The sequence below is a fragment of the Cricetulus griseus genome (assembly GCF_003668045.3).
Source record: "Cricetulus griseus strain 17A/GY chromosome 1 unlocalized genomic scaffold, alternate assembly CriGri-PICRH-1.0 chr1_1, whole genome shotgun sequence".
Lineage (NCBI taxonomy): Eukaryota > Metazoa > Chordata > Mammalia > Rodentia > Cricetidae > Cricetulus > Cricetulus griseus.
This window is the reverse complement of record NW_023276807.1, coordinates 13,596,705-13,612,018: the sequence shown is the minus strand read 5'-3', so window position 1 is coordinate 13,612,018 and position 15,314 is coordinate 13,596,705.

The window sequence follows — 15,314 nt, the reverse complement described above, 5'->3', positions numbered from 1 at the left end:
GCTAACAGGAAATTAATGGCAGGAAGTGACCTTGGAGCTTAGCCCCTCAAAAATACAAACAACTTTCCCTTGCAGCAGAAGGTAGATAACTCTGAAACAAAGGAAGTCTAAATGAATTTTAACGGGGTCAGGAGGAGAAAATGTGTGTATATGTTGGGAGGGGTTAGAGGAAGACTTGGTTTCCAGTCAACCCAGTTGGAATTTTAATCAAATAGCAAAGTATTTACCGCCCTGCATATCCAGAACTCCTTCCTGTCTTAACCAGTTTCCTTGTAGCTATAGGTTAGTCTAGCTAGTTAGCACTTACGATTTTTCCTCCAGCAGTGAACAGCTCCATTTCATCATCCATTAAAAAACATTTTAAAAAACACACCATTTTAATCCCTCATTTCTCCACATCCAATTTTGATGTGCAAATATATGGAGATATTTAAGTTTAAAATTTGTCTAACCCATGAATCATAAGCTATAAATCAACAAATAAAGGAATAACTCAAAAGGATGTTTCTTCTAAAATAATTTATCTTAAATTTTAGAATCATTTATAAAATACAAACACCACCTCTCTCTTTCTCCCTCTCTTTCTCTCTCTGAAGCAAAGGAGAGATTGTTGAGTAATTTCTGACTAAAGTGTTGAGACTAACATGAATTAGAAATGTTTGGCTTCACTGCATAGCTATTTAATGGAAGCAGTGATACCCTAAGCATCTGTGGGCATTTGTGATAAGCCCTTAAGCAAACCTCAATTCTAAACTACAGATATTTAGTGTCTTTGTTGTTTGTCTTATGGTTCAGAGGTGATCCACAGCATATTAATTCGTTGACTAGATCAGGAGCTCCTCAGGGTTGTGCTCTCAGAGTATTGGAAAAGCCTGGTCATAGTCATCTAATGTCACTGTCTCAAAGCATCCTAGGAAGACATCATTTTATAAGGTAGATTATGGAAATGTCTCTTTATAAACTGCCGACATGGCCGCTCCATGGTGTATGAAGGTTTAATTGTGGATATGAGAGAGAGAACAGCCAGAGGCATCTGGAAGAATCCAGAGCAGAGAGAGAAAGAAGTACATGGAACATGGCCAGAAGACTGGACATGGTCAGGGTTGTCTGTGAGAGAGTGGAGAATAGCAGGGGATAGAGGAGAGAGAGAACACACTGAGAATAGCAAAGCCAGAGCAGTGAATAAGAGAATAGCTGGGTTATAAGAAGGACGAGTAGTCTGGGGAGGGAACCCCATGAGCTGGAGGGACTTTTGGGTGGAAGAGGAATTGAGAAGGGCTAGGATGCTAATTGGAGAGTCATATGTTCCTTTTGCTGGAGATAAGGAAAATGACTTCTTTTGGTAGACAGGAACCAGCTTCCCAAGTTCCTGGGAATGGTGGCTTTTATCTAACTGTTGGCTTGTACCTAATCCTCCTACAGTCCAGGCTGAGCTCATTTCTGGACATTTGGACTGCCTTTTAAAGTTTGAGGAATTGGAGTTTCCTGATAATGTCTCCTATTTGAGAGGAAGCAAGAACACCCATAGACTCCCTCTCGTGCCTCACTGGCCTGATCTGGATAATGAGTCCTAAACTAATCATTGAGCAAGATAATAACAACTGTGGACACTTCAACTAATTGGGGCTCCCATTTGGAGCCATATGGGGAAAGTATAAGCATGCAAAACATATGTAAGTTCTATCAGCAATGAAGAAAGGGCTGTAATGGTGCATGCCTGCGCCTTAGACTCAGGTAGTGAAAGAGAAGGATGAAGCAAGGAGGGAGCTCAAGACAAGCTTGGAAAGTAGCTTGGTCTCAAAGGGAGAAAAAAAATATGCCAGGCATGGTGGAACATGACTTTAATCCTAGCACTTGGAAGTCAGAGGCAGGCAGATTTCTATGAATTTGAGGCCAGCCTGGTCTACATACAGAATTCCAGGGCTAAATATCGAGACTCTTAAAAAAAAAGAAAAGAAAAGAAAAGAAAAGAAAAGGTATGTATGGTATGGGAAGCCAATACATGCTTAATTTGAAAAGATTGTATTTCTTTAGCTGGGTGGTGGTGGTGCACGCCTTTAATCCTGGCAGAGGCAGGCAGATCTCAATGAGTTTGAGGCCACCTGGTCTATAGGTCAAATTCTAGGACAAGAGCTACACAAGAAACTGTCTCTACAATCCCCCACACCCAAAAATGTATTTCTTTGTTAAAGAAATTAATTATACATATGTTTTTTACTGTCACAAAGAACAACACAAACATGTAAAATGCCATTATTCTTTTACAGCTGACCTGTTCTCCAAGCATGTACGCTGGTCAACTGGGACTAAGTCCAGCTTAGAAGCTATTTCTTCCAATGGTGCTGGAAGTGCTTCACTATTTTCTCACCACGGAACAATTTTCCACTCACAGAATGGTGGAAACCATTATCTGGGGAAGAAAACCAACCAACCAACCAACCAAAAAAAAAAAAAAAAAAAAAACCCACCTCTGTCCTATTAAGAGGTGTTAGCATTGAGCTCTGAACAAATGCCATCATCGGAATTACTCCTGACACATGCTCAAGAGTAAAGAATTCTTGCTTTGTTTTTCATTCTGTCACATGAGTGGGGGTGGGTGCCCCAAGAAGAAAGAACTATGACTTTATATGACATCTTCCTTTCGTCTACTTGCCCCCACTTGGTTGTACACGGGGATGTTTCTGTAATCTCGTTCCTTGTTCTCAGATTCTGAGAACTGACATGAGCTCAGACAGACACTGGTCAGATTTTCCTGATGTAGGATTTGGCCATCAAAGCTAACAGTCAGCTGTATGTAGGTCCCACGGTCTCTGCAGGGTTGGGAGTCACAGGAGGAATGTGAACACCACACAGGCTCTGCCTTGGCAATCCAAGGGTTTGTATGTTGAGTCAGATTATCTCACCGTCTGGTCTTTTGCATTTTCACCCGCCCTCCTGCTGTGTTTTTCCTTTCTGTCCCTTCCCTTGGATCAAAGGTAGGCTCAGAAGAGGAATGCAACAAACTCACCAACACATGCTATGTGTGTGTGTGCACACACATGAGTACATGGTATGCTTGGTCTATTAATCCTCCTTTTGAAGTCTAAATTTAACAAATCTAATTCAAAGGTTATGTATTTAATTGTGATGTTTCAGTTATCAATAGACACCAATAAATTTTGCTGTTGTTGAATTTAAGGTTTGGTTTATTTGTTGTTTGTTTTGCTGGGGATTAGAATTCATCCTGAGAGTACTAACATTCTTCTTTCTGGCTTTCTACTCTGTGAGAGGGAACTACTGAAAAAATGAAAAATGGGGTTAGAAGAAGTGACTGTTAATCCCAAAGATGGGAGAAGAGAGACCACTGACCTAAATAATCTATGCCAAATTCATGAAAGCAAACAATTAATTAAAGCAAACTTTTTTTTTAAATTCGTGTACACAGGCTGCTTCTCCCTAAGGCAGGGTTTGAGAGGTCAGCAATGGACACGGGAAAGACAAGGGTTTTTATAGCTCAGGGATGGGGTTTCCAAATGTGGGGCTTGGTGGGCCAATATGTGGGGTTACAGAAGCACAACACAACAGGAGGTCATAACAACTCACAAAGGTAGGGTTGCATGATGGTTATAACAACTTTTTGAAACAAAGACATGGTTGCCGTTTCCTGGAAGAGGCAAAACAGAACCATCTGTAGTTAAGGTTACAGGTGAGGCCTAGCCCAATCTTTGAGAAACAGAGATTTAATCATAGACAGGAATGAGCCTAGTTTGTCTTTACTGTAAGATGGGTTTCAAGCCCAAGATGGAGGCGGACTGGTTCATCAATTCAGATGATGTAGAAGGGGGCTGGAAGATGGCACAATAGTTAAGAGCATTTTTGCTCTTACAGAGGATCCAGGCTTGGTTCCCAGAATGCACAACCATCTGTAGCTCCAGTTTCAAGGGATCTGATTATTTTTTCACATATATACATACATGCAGGCAAAACATATAAATCTAAAAAAAAAAAAAAACCACATAAAATAAAATGCATAAATTTAAAAATGTTTTTGAAAGGCAGACAGATAAGATAAAAACAAAAATTAGATGATGTGAAGGTTAAGAGTCAAACCCAAGAGATTAATGAATTATGGGAAGAATTGGCTGCTATGCTGGGACCCACAGTCTTATGTCTTTGTCATCTGGCTTTCAGGGGCTAGAATATTAGGAATACACTGAAATTAAGATTGTATGGATGTATCTACAGCCCTGCATTTGGGAGGCAGAGGCAAGAGGATGGCAAATTGGCTAGCTGGGTCAGAAAATTTCTATCTCAAGAAAACAAATAAAATACACTAAAAACAAAAGAAAAAAATTAAGAAACAAGGAATCCAGAGATAAGTCTGCACCCGAAAATAAACAATGCTGTTCTTTGGAGAATACACTTAGTGCTGACTTAGAATCAAGGATTTATTGGTGGTTGGGAGAAAAATCCTAGCTCATCTGGGGTCTCTAGCATGTAAGTTTTTATATGTGGAAAAGGGAACAGTGCAAAAAGATAAGGCTTATTTCTGATAAACTGTCTAGATCAAGTATAGACGGCTCTTGAAGACTGAGACTCAAGAAGACTAGGAAGAGATTGGTAGGGGGCAGTAATGCTTTTTCCCTGGTTAGTTTAATATCTGTGATTTGGGATTCACTGCAGGCAGCCGCCTTGGTTTTAGATACTCTGAGAACTATGGAGCCCAGCTCTGGAGAAGCCATGAGCTCTCAGAGTCTGCTAATGGAGATAGTCCTTTACATATCCCTGTGAGGTGCCACCAGTCTTGTGAGCAAACACCGGAAATCAGAACACTTTCTAGAAACTTCTACAACCTCCCTTTATAAGCCTGAAATGGTCTCTAGTAATGGTAATAGAAAGGAGACTACATCCTCCACACAGGAGGAGAGATCTCCTCTGTGTCTGAGTGTTCTCCTGCTGGGCTCTTCAGACAAAGAATCTGCACTGCTCCTCCTATGTTCTTTTTTCTCTTCTTTTTCTTCTTCTTCTTCTTCTTCTTCTTCTTCTTCTTCTTCTTCTTCTTCTTCTTCTTCTTCTTCTCCTCCTCCTCCTCCTCCTCCTCCTCCTCCTCCTCCTCCTCCTCCTCCTCTCCTCCTCCTTCTTCTTTGTTTCTCAAGACAGGGTTTCTCTGTGTAGTTTTGGAGCCTGTCCTGGCACTCATTCTGTAGACCAGGCTGGCCTTGAACACACAGAGATCGGCTGCCTTTGCCTCTGAAGTGCTGAGATCCTCTTACTCAGAGAAAAGCAAACTGCAGCCTGAAAGCAAACACTGGTAGAAGACAAGGGTACCAAGCTCTGCTGTGAGACCCAGCCACTACTTGCAATGGGAAAGCTGCTTCGTATAGACCTGTTCACCAGGGTCTGTGTTTTGCAGATGGCTGTCTAAGGATGGAGATAAGTAGGATTTATATGGGAGGGGAGTCTCCCCAAAGGGTCCAGCATACAGTCCTCTTTCTAGGCAAATAGAAAAGCCTCATTTATCTGTTAACAGCATCCAGGAGAAAACAGCCCTTGAAGACAGCTATCTGTGGAAAGCTATTGTATGCTGTAACAGAAGCTGTTTGTTTCCACTGAGGTGAAGGAGCCATTGTGGCTTTGAATTCTCAGCCTTTGCTGAAAAGTTGCTGCCTAGGAGTTCTCATTTACAGCACCTGACACAGCTGTGTCTGCCAGGGCCCATTAGTACCGTCTGGGTGGCTGCCTCTGCCAATTAGAAAGAATTTAGCATTAACGAGGGTCTGGACAACTAAATTGCTCCCCATTGCTAACTCGAGAGACAACTGGGAGAGAAACATACTCCTTCAAAGATGTAGATATTTGTTTTTCCGTTCTAGCATAAGCACGGCATGTTCATTATGTTCATAATGCATTTATCTTGGCAGCCAACCTATTTACTGTTACTGATTACGTCAGTGCTCAGATCTGAGGCCTGGTTCAAACCTTGAGTCAGTCCAGGACAGTCCAGTCCAAATTATCGCCCCTGCCCCAATAATTACCTTCCAATTGATCTAGTTGTCCTTCTGAGTTGTTATCTATTAGCAACACAGGCATCTTTGTGTTCAAAGCAGAGGTTCTCAGGGTCCTGAAGTGATTGTTACAGGATGGGTGGGAGACATTTATGAGAGCATGTTGGATTGTCTTAATTGGATGTTTAGTAGGCAAGAATCAGGCCTTCTAAGCTTCTAGAAACACATTAGGATTGCTCTGTTCCGTAAAACATTGCCCCACCCCAAATGTCCTAACGGAGTCCAAGCCTGGGAATGTTTCCAAATATCTAACTTGCAGGCCTGATTGACCCCTCCTAGGAATTCCCATCTGACAGCACACCTCCTGAGACACTCATACATTCAGTGTGGTGGTGCCACAAAGTAGTAGACATCAAAACAGGTGCCACAGCCAATTATGGTACAAGTTAGAGTCACCTGTCTGAGAGGGGGAACAGTAAAGAAACTACCAAAATGGCTGCTCCATTAGAGAGAATTTTATAGTGAATAGGGAAGAGAGGGCAGCCAGAGGCAAGTGGAAGAGTCTGGAGAGGACTGAGAGAGAAACAGACTGGACATGGCCAGGGCCAGCAAAGCAGAGAAGAGAGAAATAGCAAGAGAGAGAAGAGTAGAGAATAGCAGGTTTTAGGGAGGATGAGTAGCTGTGGAAGGGAAGCCCATGAGCTGGAGCAGGCCTGGGAGTTTGAGGTAGAGGCAGCGGGTGAGAGGGGCCAGGATGTTAGTGTGGGGGCTTTGAAATATATAACACATCCTTGCAAGTAGGGACTGAGGGAGCCTGGGAGTTGGCTTGAACTTTGGTATGCAACCACAGGTGTAAGTCAGTGGACAAACATAGGTCCCTTCTGCTAGAGACAAGGGAACTACTCCTTTTGATAGATGAAAAAGCTGATTCACAAATACCTGCAGCATTCTGGCTTTTACCTAACCAGACAGATACCTTTCTACAGTCCAGCTTGAATTGTTGCCAAGCCTATCATTTCTGGATCTATGCACTACCCCAAAGGGCTTAGGGAACTGGCGTTTCCTTTGGACCTAACATCGCCTGCCTGGGTTAAAAAGAGTCATTCTCCTGTTTGGTAGTGGTGTGGCCTTTGCTGAATGTGTGTGTGTGTGTGTGTGTGTCTTTTGTTTGTTTTGTTTTGTTTTGTTTTTGTTTGTTTGTTTTTCTAGACAGGGTTTCTCTGTGCAGTTTTGGAGCCTATCCTGGCACTCACTCTATAGACCAGGCTGGCCTCGAACTCACAGAGATCCGTCTGCCTCTGCCTTCTGAGTGCTGGCATTAAAGGTGAATGCCACCAATACCCGGCTTGCTGAATGGTTTAAGCTTAGTAGTCCCAGTTTCCACATCAGCAAAAGGAAGCCAGCATTTTAGCCAGTGTTCTATTGCTGTGAAGAGACATCATGACTGACAACTCTTATAAAGGAAAACATTTCATTGGGGGTGGCTTACAGGTTCAGAGGGTTAGTTCATTATCAGCAAGCGGGAAGCATGGCAGTGTGCAGACAGATATGGTGCTGGAGAAGGAACTGAGAGGTCTACATCCATATCCACAGGCAGCAGGAAGAGAGAGAGAGAGAGAGAGAGAGAGAGAGAGAGAGAGAGAGAGAGAGAGAGAGAGAGAGCCTGGCTTGGATTTCTGAAATCCCAAAGCCCACCCCCAGTGATACCCTTCCTCCAGCAAGTCCACACCTACTCCAGCAAAGACACACCCCCTAGTAATGTCATTCTCTGATGACTAAGCATTCAAACCTGTGTGCCTATGGGGGCCACTCTTATTCGGAAAGCCTAGCTCATTCTGATAATAGTGGAATACATTTGCCATTGACATACGGGATGCAAGGTATCCTCTTACCAGTGCAAGGCCAGCCTGTGCTACACAGCCAGACCCTGTCTCAAGAGATTAAAGCCAAACCAGCCTATCTCTAACAGAGGGGGCATCCGGTGAGCTGTGTGCCAGATCACGTCTCAAATAAGAAAGCCCTGCACACACAATGCCTGTCAGGCAACATGGTCTTCTGCTCCTGCTGGTAGGGACAATAGGGAAGTGTGTGTGGTAGGGGTAGAGGGATTGTCCAAAAAATCCAGTCTCCAGGGAATGAAGGAGCTAAGTTTTGGTCTTTAAGTCACAGTCATGGAGTTGACTTAGAGATGGTGCTTATTGCTCACATCATGGCCGTGGAATGGTGGCAAGAAAGCAGGGACTGGAGAGTGAAATACTAAGATTTACATATGAAAGCAGCCACTTTTCAGAGGAAGACTGGATGCCCTTCCTCACCTGGGCTTCATTTAAGGAACAGAGCATTTGTGGAAACAAGACCAAGAACCAGGCAAAGGAGAAAGATGGGACCATGAAAATCAATGGGACCCACATGGCCCAATTTTATTGTTCTCTGTTCCCTGCTCATGAGCCTACTCGAACTCTCAAGGATGCATTTTCTTTCTTAATAAATGTGCTCTACTAGGACAGCCAAGGCTACACAGAGAATCTGTCTCAAATAATAATAATAATAATAAATAAATAAACAAAACAAAAACCTTCCTCTATCTCTGTTTCTAACCATGAATCCCTGGTACAATCCTTTGCTTTGGTACATAAGAGCCTACCGTCTGAACCCATATCTGGGGTACAACAGCCCTACCTATGCCTTCCCTTGGGCATTTCAACTCATCTGGCCTATTGTAGTCTCTCAAATTTGAATAGCATTGCACTTGAGCCTATTCTGAAGTAATTATGAAGCTCTTTATTAGTAAGACTAAGAACCCAAAAGGGTCCCCAGTTTCCCTGGTAATAGTAGGACACATGTTTTCATGGCTGGATATAAAAGAGGTCAAGCTTCTGTTTTTTTCTGGAGCCAATGATACACAGAATTTAACAACCTTTAAGCCTTTTTTTTTTAATTTGAGTTTTTTTTTTTAATTTTATTTTATTTTATTAGTTCTAGTTAGGGAACAAGCTTATTTCAAGTCCCTTCTCCCTCTCCCTCCCCTCACCCCCATAATTTGAGTTTTTTTAAAGGTTTTATTTATTATGTATACAACATTCTGCTTCCATGTATATCTGCACACCAGAAGAGGGCACCAGATCTTATAATGGATGGTTGTGAGCCACCATGTGGTTGCTGGGAATTGAACTCAGGACCTCTGGAAGAGCAGTCGGTGCTCTTAACCTCTGAGAGATCTCTCCAGCCCAAACCTTCTTTTTTTTTTTTGAACTTTACCCAGAAGTTGGGAGAAAGATCCAACTGTATTGGGCCCTGGGGACATAGGGATCTCGTGGGTTTACTCAGCCTTACAGATAACCAGGGAAGCACACAGCAAGCTAAGATACTGAGCTGCCTCGCTGGGGGGAGGGGTGTCCTGGGGAATGGGGAGGTGAGGAGGCCTGACCCCTGCAAATTGAGCATAAAACTCAGCAGGAATGGGAGAGGCTATGCCCCACATGGAAAGCAGAGAAAGAAAGGTGTCTTAGTGGTAGGAGGACTGGAGAAGCTGCACAAATCCCAGATGACATGGTGTGGGTACACTGGTTTCCACTAAATATCGGAGTAGTGTTGAGTAAATGTATTTAAACAAATATGGTCAAGTCTAGGTAATGTAACTCATTCAGTTTTCTTGTTGTTGTTTGTTTGTTTGTTTTCTGAGACAGGGTTTCTCTGTGTAGCCCTGGCTGTCCTGGAACTCACTTTATAGACCAGGCTGGCCTTGAACTCACAAAGATCCACCAAGTGCTGAAACTAAAGGTGTGAGACACCACACCTAGCTCTCATTCAGACTTTTAGCTATGGTGGTACATTTACTACTAAATGCACTAAATTCACAAATTAACTGATTTTATTTAAAATTATGAGAAAGCAAAGTTATTGTAGAAAATTTAGAAGACAGGTAAGCAAAAATAAGCAAACTTTATAGTTTTACCACATAGAGAAAATAATCATGATTAACCCTTTCAGGAATATCCTTCAGACATTACTACTATTCTTGTTATTATACATTTAAGAAGTATGAAATAGCCGAGTAGTATTGATGCATGCCTTTGATTTCAACACTTTGGAGGCAGAAGCATGCATATAATCTCTGGGAGTTCAAGGTCAGCCTGGTCTATAGAGAGAGTTCCAGGACAGCCAGGGCTACACAGAGAAACCCTGTCTCAAACAAAAACAAACAAGCAAACATGGGAATTGTAATTTATTTCTGTGATCTCAATATTCTGGAGGCTAAAACAAGAAGATGGCTTTGAGTTTATAGGGCTAACCTTGGCAACAAAGTGAGACTCTCAAACAACAAAAATAAAAATAATAAGGTAAAGCAAATAAAAATGTTTTATTTCTTCATTTATCTACAAAAACATATCATCTTCATATATCAATTATACTATCGGGGCCCCTCTATCTTGGCAGAGTTTGCCATCTGTTAGTTAATCAGGGTCTTCAGAGGTGATGATGGGTCAGAGTTCCAGGAGTAAGAGCCCATTGTGTTTTACTGACATGGAGACCTGATTCTTATCCACTTAGGGACCAGGAAGGTGGGCTCTTGGTGGGAGGACAAACAGTCAGAGAGACAAAGGAAAAGCTTACATCTGTTAGAAAACAATGCTTGGTTCTCTCATGGTGGAAACAGAAGTCTGCTTCCTTGCAGGCTTCAGTAACCTCAGTGCAAACACAGCTCTCACCTCAGAAGAGATAAGAGGGTTGGTTCTGGAGCCAAATATGAGTGACTGCAGCCCAGGAACGCAGATGTAGGTTACCCAAATTCCATGTTCCAATGTGGTAACAGTTTGATGGAGTTTGGTTTTCTTTTTATGAGGTGGGATAATATTTTTAATTAAAGTGATATTACATCATTTCCCCGTTCCATGACCATTCCTTGACCTTCCTCCAACACCACCCATTCCTTCCCCCTCACTCACTTTCAAATGTATGGCCTCTTTTTTTTTATTATATGAGCATGAAAGCGCGCATGCGTGCACGCGCACACACAGGTATATGAATGCAACTGACTGAGCCCATTTAGTGTGGCTTGTATGTATATGGTCAGGGCTGACCATTTTGTATTAAATAATCAATTAGGGGGTTCATCCCTGGAATGATTAGTATGGCAAGATATTCCTAAAAGGGTAATAATGACACTCTTATCCCAGCTATCTAATTAGACTTAAAGCTTACCCTTAAGAGGGAAATCCATGCCTGATATTAGAAACCTAGCCAGCTACCCAGGCAGGGCTACTGAGGTCATGGATCTCAGAAGAGAACCTAGTACCGCAACTTTAAACTTATCCTTGTACCCACAGAGAAGTGTAGGTGTCACCACTGCATTAAAGAAGCCTGTCTCTTCAGCAAATGGAGACCGTCACAGAAAAACCACAATTGGATGAAATGCAGAGACCAGCTGATTATGGGGAGCCCAGCCTGCAATGGCTACAACTACAACACTACTCCTGCAACCAAGTTTCAGAGAACATCTTGGAAGAGGGAGCAGGAAAACTATAAGAGACAGAGGACCAGGAAGTCTGCTGTGAGATTGTGTCTCCTAAAAATGACAAGGAAGTTACATCCATGATACCTCAACAATATGGCTGCCTAAACAAGACCTGAACAATGATGATCTCAAAAGACACACTAACTCAGAAGGGGGAGAGCTTATAGGGTCCCACTCAAGACAAAGAATTACAGGCAAATAATGACTGTCAAAAGAGGAAGAAGTGGCCTCTCCCAGGGATGGTGAACTTTTGTGGGAACAGAACAGAGAAAGTCATAACTCAATGCACTTTTCATCAGCACTGGTGGAAACATTAGGTTAGAGCAAGCAGGAAAACCTGTTACAGCCTTAGAAGCGACCTGATCATGCTTAGCCCTTTGGTTGGTTACAAACTAGAGTTCTGTGCATTCCAAAGGCTTTGCCTAATGTTTGCAAAGATGAGGTATAGAACAGGGCAATGAATGGCTGTGAAGGGGCTAAAGATGTCCCAGGGCAATTTAGCTCTACACTCGCAAAACCCAAACTCTTCATGGTTGCTGACATTCTAAGCAGTTGACCAGTCTGGCAGAGAGTGCAATGCAAAGTGCAGCTCCTTTCAGGATGTTTCCTTCACAGTAAAAAAGGGACTTGCCCATCCCAGCTGTCTTTGGGCTATGTGTGCTGTAGAAACACACACACACACACACACACACACACACACACACACACACGCCCCACTGGATTTATATAACTTCAAATGGATACTGGAGAGTCATTGGCCAGATTATGATAATAAGAAAGAATTCCTTGTCACTGAGCATTTAGTGTCTTCCCAACTTTAGGGTTGTTTCCAAGGATATTGATCATGTTAAAAATAAAAGTTGAGCACAGTGACATACATCTCTGTGAGCCCAGTGCATGAGATCAAGAATTTGAGATGAGTGAATTTGAGATGGTCTCACAAATAAAATATAATATAACAAAGCAAATAGTTTTGTGACTTGGTTGTTCGTTTCTGATACGGAGCATGAGCTGGAACTCAGGAGATGGACACAGACAGGTTAAGTTTGAAGGACAAGTTAACTTTTGCCCTTTTATTTTATCCTAGAGAAAATTTACAGTCAACAAAGCTGAGCTGCCCCTTCAATCATATGAAAAGCAAGTAATTGGAACCAGAGGCCTCTTACTTTTTGTCTTGTGCCCTTTACCTAGTTTATATTTAAGTCTAATTCCTTTTTTATTTCCTTTTGCAAGACAAGGTTTCTTTGTGTAGCCTTGGCTGTCCTGGAACTTACTCTGTAGACCAGACTGGCCTCAAACTCACAGAGATCTGCTTGCCTCTGCCCCCTGAGTGCTGGGATTAAAAGCATACACCACTGCCTAGTTTAAAGCTGGGGGGTGTAGCTCAGTAATATAGCACTTGCCTAGCATGTTCAAGGCCCTGAGTTCAATGCCCAAAACAAAGGAAAAGAATATTAAAAATATAAACAACAGCAGGGTGCTGGTGGCACACATCTTTAATCCCAGCACTAGGGAGGCAGAGAGAGGCAGAGCTCTGTGAGTTTGAAGCCAGTCTGGTCTACAAAGCAAGTTCCAGGACAGGCTCCAAAGCTACACAAAGAAACCCTGTCTCAAAATACAATTCCATCTGGTTCTAATAGAGTTATTACTATTACTATTATTATCATTATTTTAGGTACCATGTGTATTTGCTGTCTTCAGCCTTACACCATTGTTATTTGTACCCCTAAGTTCATGCTGCCAACTTTTGGCCAGGACATTACCTGTGCTATTGTCTTCTCCCACTCCTGTTATTTTAATTTTAATTTTTGTGAACTCTTGCTTCCATTTACTGATATGAATTCTTGGGTTTGCCAGTTTTGTTGTGGCATAGACTATGTTTGCATTGAATAAGAGGCTTGCTCATGTTTGTTGACAGGATGGAAGTTGTCTCAGTATGATGAGCCCTCTGGATCTATAGCATCGCTTCTGTTTGCTGGTCCAGTCCTGATGGCCACTATTGTAAACTTCAAACTGGTCCACATCACAACAGCATCAAATTAAAACAGATGCTGTGAGACAAGTCAACAAGTTTTATCAAGTTTTGAGTTTTTTTTCCTTTGTGCGTGTGTGTGTGCTCAAACTATTATGTAATAAACATAACATATTCTTCTCTCCTTCTCTTGGCACTTTTATTAGCTTCTGCTTTTTGTATTCCCATTATCTATGAGGACTTTCATTCCTAGAAAAATGAGTTTAAAATCCCATGAAAAAGAATCAGAGTTGCTGTAACACCATGCCTGCCACCATTCTTTTGGGCAATCAAAATACATTCTCTCCTATATGAGGTTATTGGTGATGCAAAAAAAAAAAAAAATGATCATTTAGTGATGTTCGTCCTCACTTTGCAATGATGCCACACTGAAAGACATCATAAATCAAGCTAAGGAGTATCTCCTACTTCCTCTCATTAGAATTTCAGAGGCCGCTTCCTTGGCTCCAATAATGAAACATCAGTCCTGCAAAACCATCCAGGTTAATTTAATAGGCTACTTGGTTAAAATTGAAAGCCTTTTATCTTCCATCCTCGATGTTAATATTAATTAATAATTAATAATAATAATTAATAATAATTAATAATAATTAATCCTAAATGTGACTAACAAATGAGAACCCTATTAAGTAGGGATCTAGAATGTACTCACAGATATCTTCTTCAGAATAGCCAGCAACCAATGCTTTGGGTCTGGGGCCTTAAATGACATCACTCTGTTATGTAATTGCACAAGATACAAACACAAAACCAAATCCATGATGCTATAATTTTAGAGAACTGAGCTGGAGAAAAGTTTTGTGGGGCTTTGCTGTCCTCTAGTGGTTAATCTTCTCAACCACAAACAGAGCCGAGAAGCTAATTTCAAAGGGGTTTTTGGAGACGCACAGTTAGGAGCTTCGTAGAGAACCAAGTCCAGCTCTGGACTCCAGGTTTGATTGGAGTACTAGGGAACTGTAACATTCAGAGGGCTGATTTTAAGCCCTCTTGATAAGGCTACTTGGCAAATATATATTCATATATTTGAAGTCATTTTGGCAAAATACTATGAGAATTCTCCCATACAGCAGTTTTGATATAAAATAATTGATATGCTCTACAATAAACTTTAGACCAAATGTTATATTTTAGAAATGAATTAATGATTAAAGATTTTCTCTGGGACCCTCTTGAAGGGCAGAGCTGACTCCTGCAAACTGTCCTGTGTCATCCACACATTCACTGTGGCCCGTATGCCTTCACACACACACACACACACACACACACACACACACACACACACACACACACACACACACACACACAGCAAATGTAAGTAAAAAAAAAAAAAAAATTAACTGTTAGCCAAGCATGGCAGTCACACTCACCCCTCCTCTCCTGTCTATCTCCATCTTCATGTCCACTTTTTTGTTTGTTTTGTTTTGTTTTTGTTTTTCGAGACAGGGTTTCTTTGTGTAGCTTTAGAGCCTATCCTGGCACTTGCTCTGGAGACCAGGCTGGCCTCGAACTCACAGAGATCGCCTGCCTCTGCCTCCCGAGTGCTGGGATTAAAGGCGTGCGCCACCAGCACCCAGCCATGTCCACTTTCTTTCCCCATTGTTATTAGTAACCCCCAAGACCAACGGATCTTCCCATATGCACATGGGAATGTGTCCAGCCACTGGGGCACCAGCACGGGTAGCCTTTGGCCATTCGCCAAAGGAGCGTGACTCTCCCTCTCTCAATAGCTACTAACTCCTCCGTGAGGATGGGACCTTGGGGACCCTACCCTCATCCACAAAGT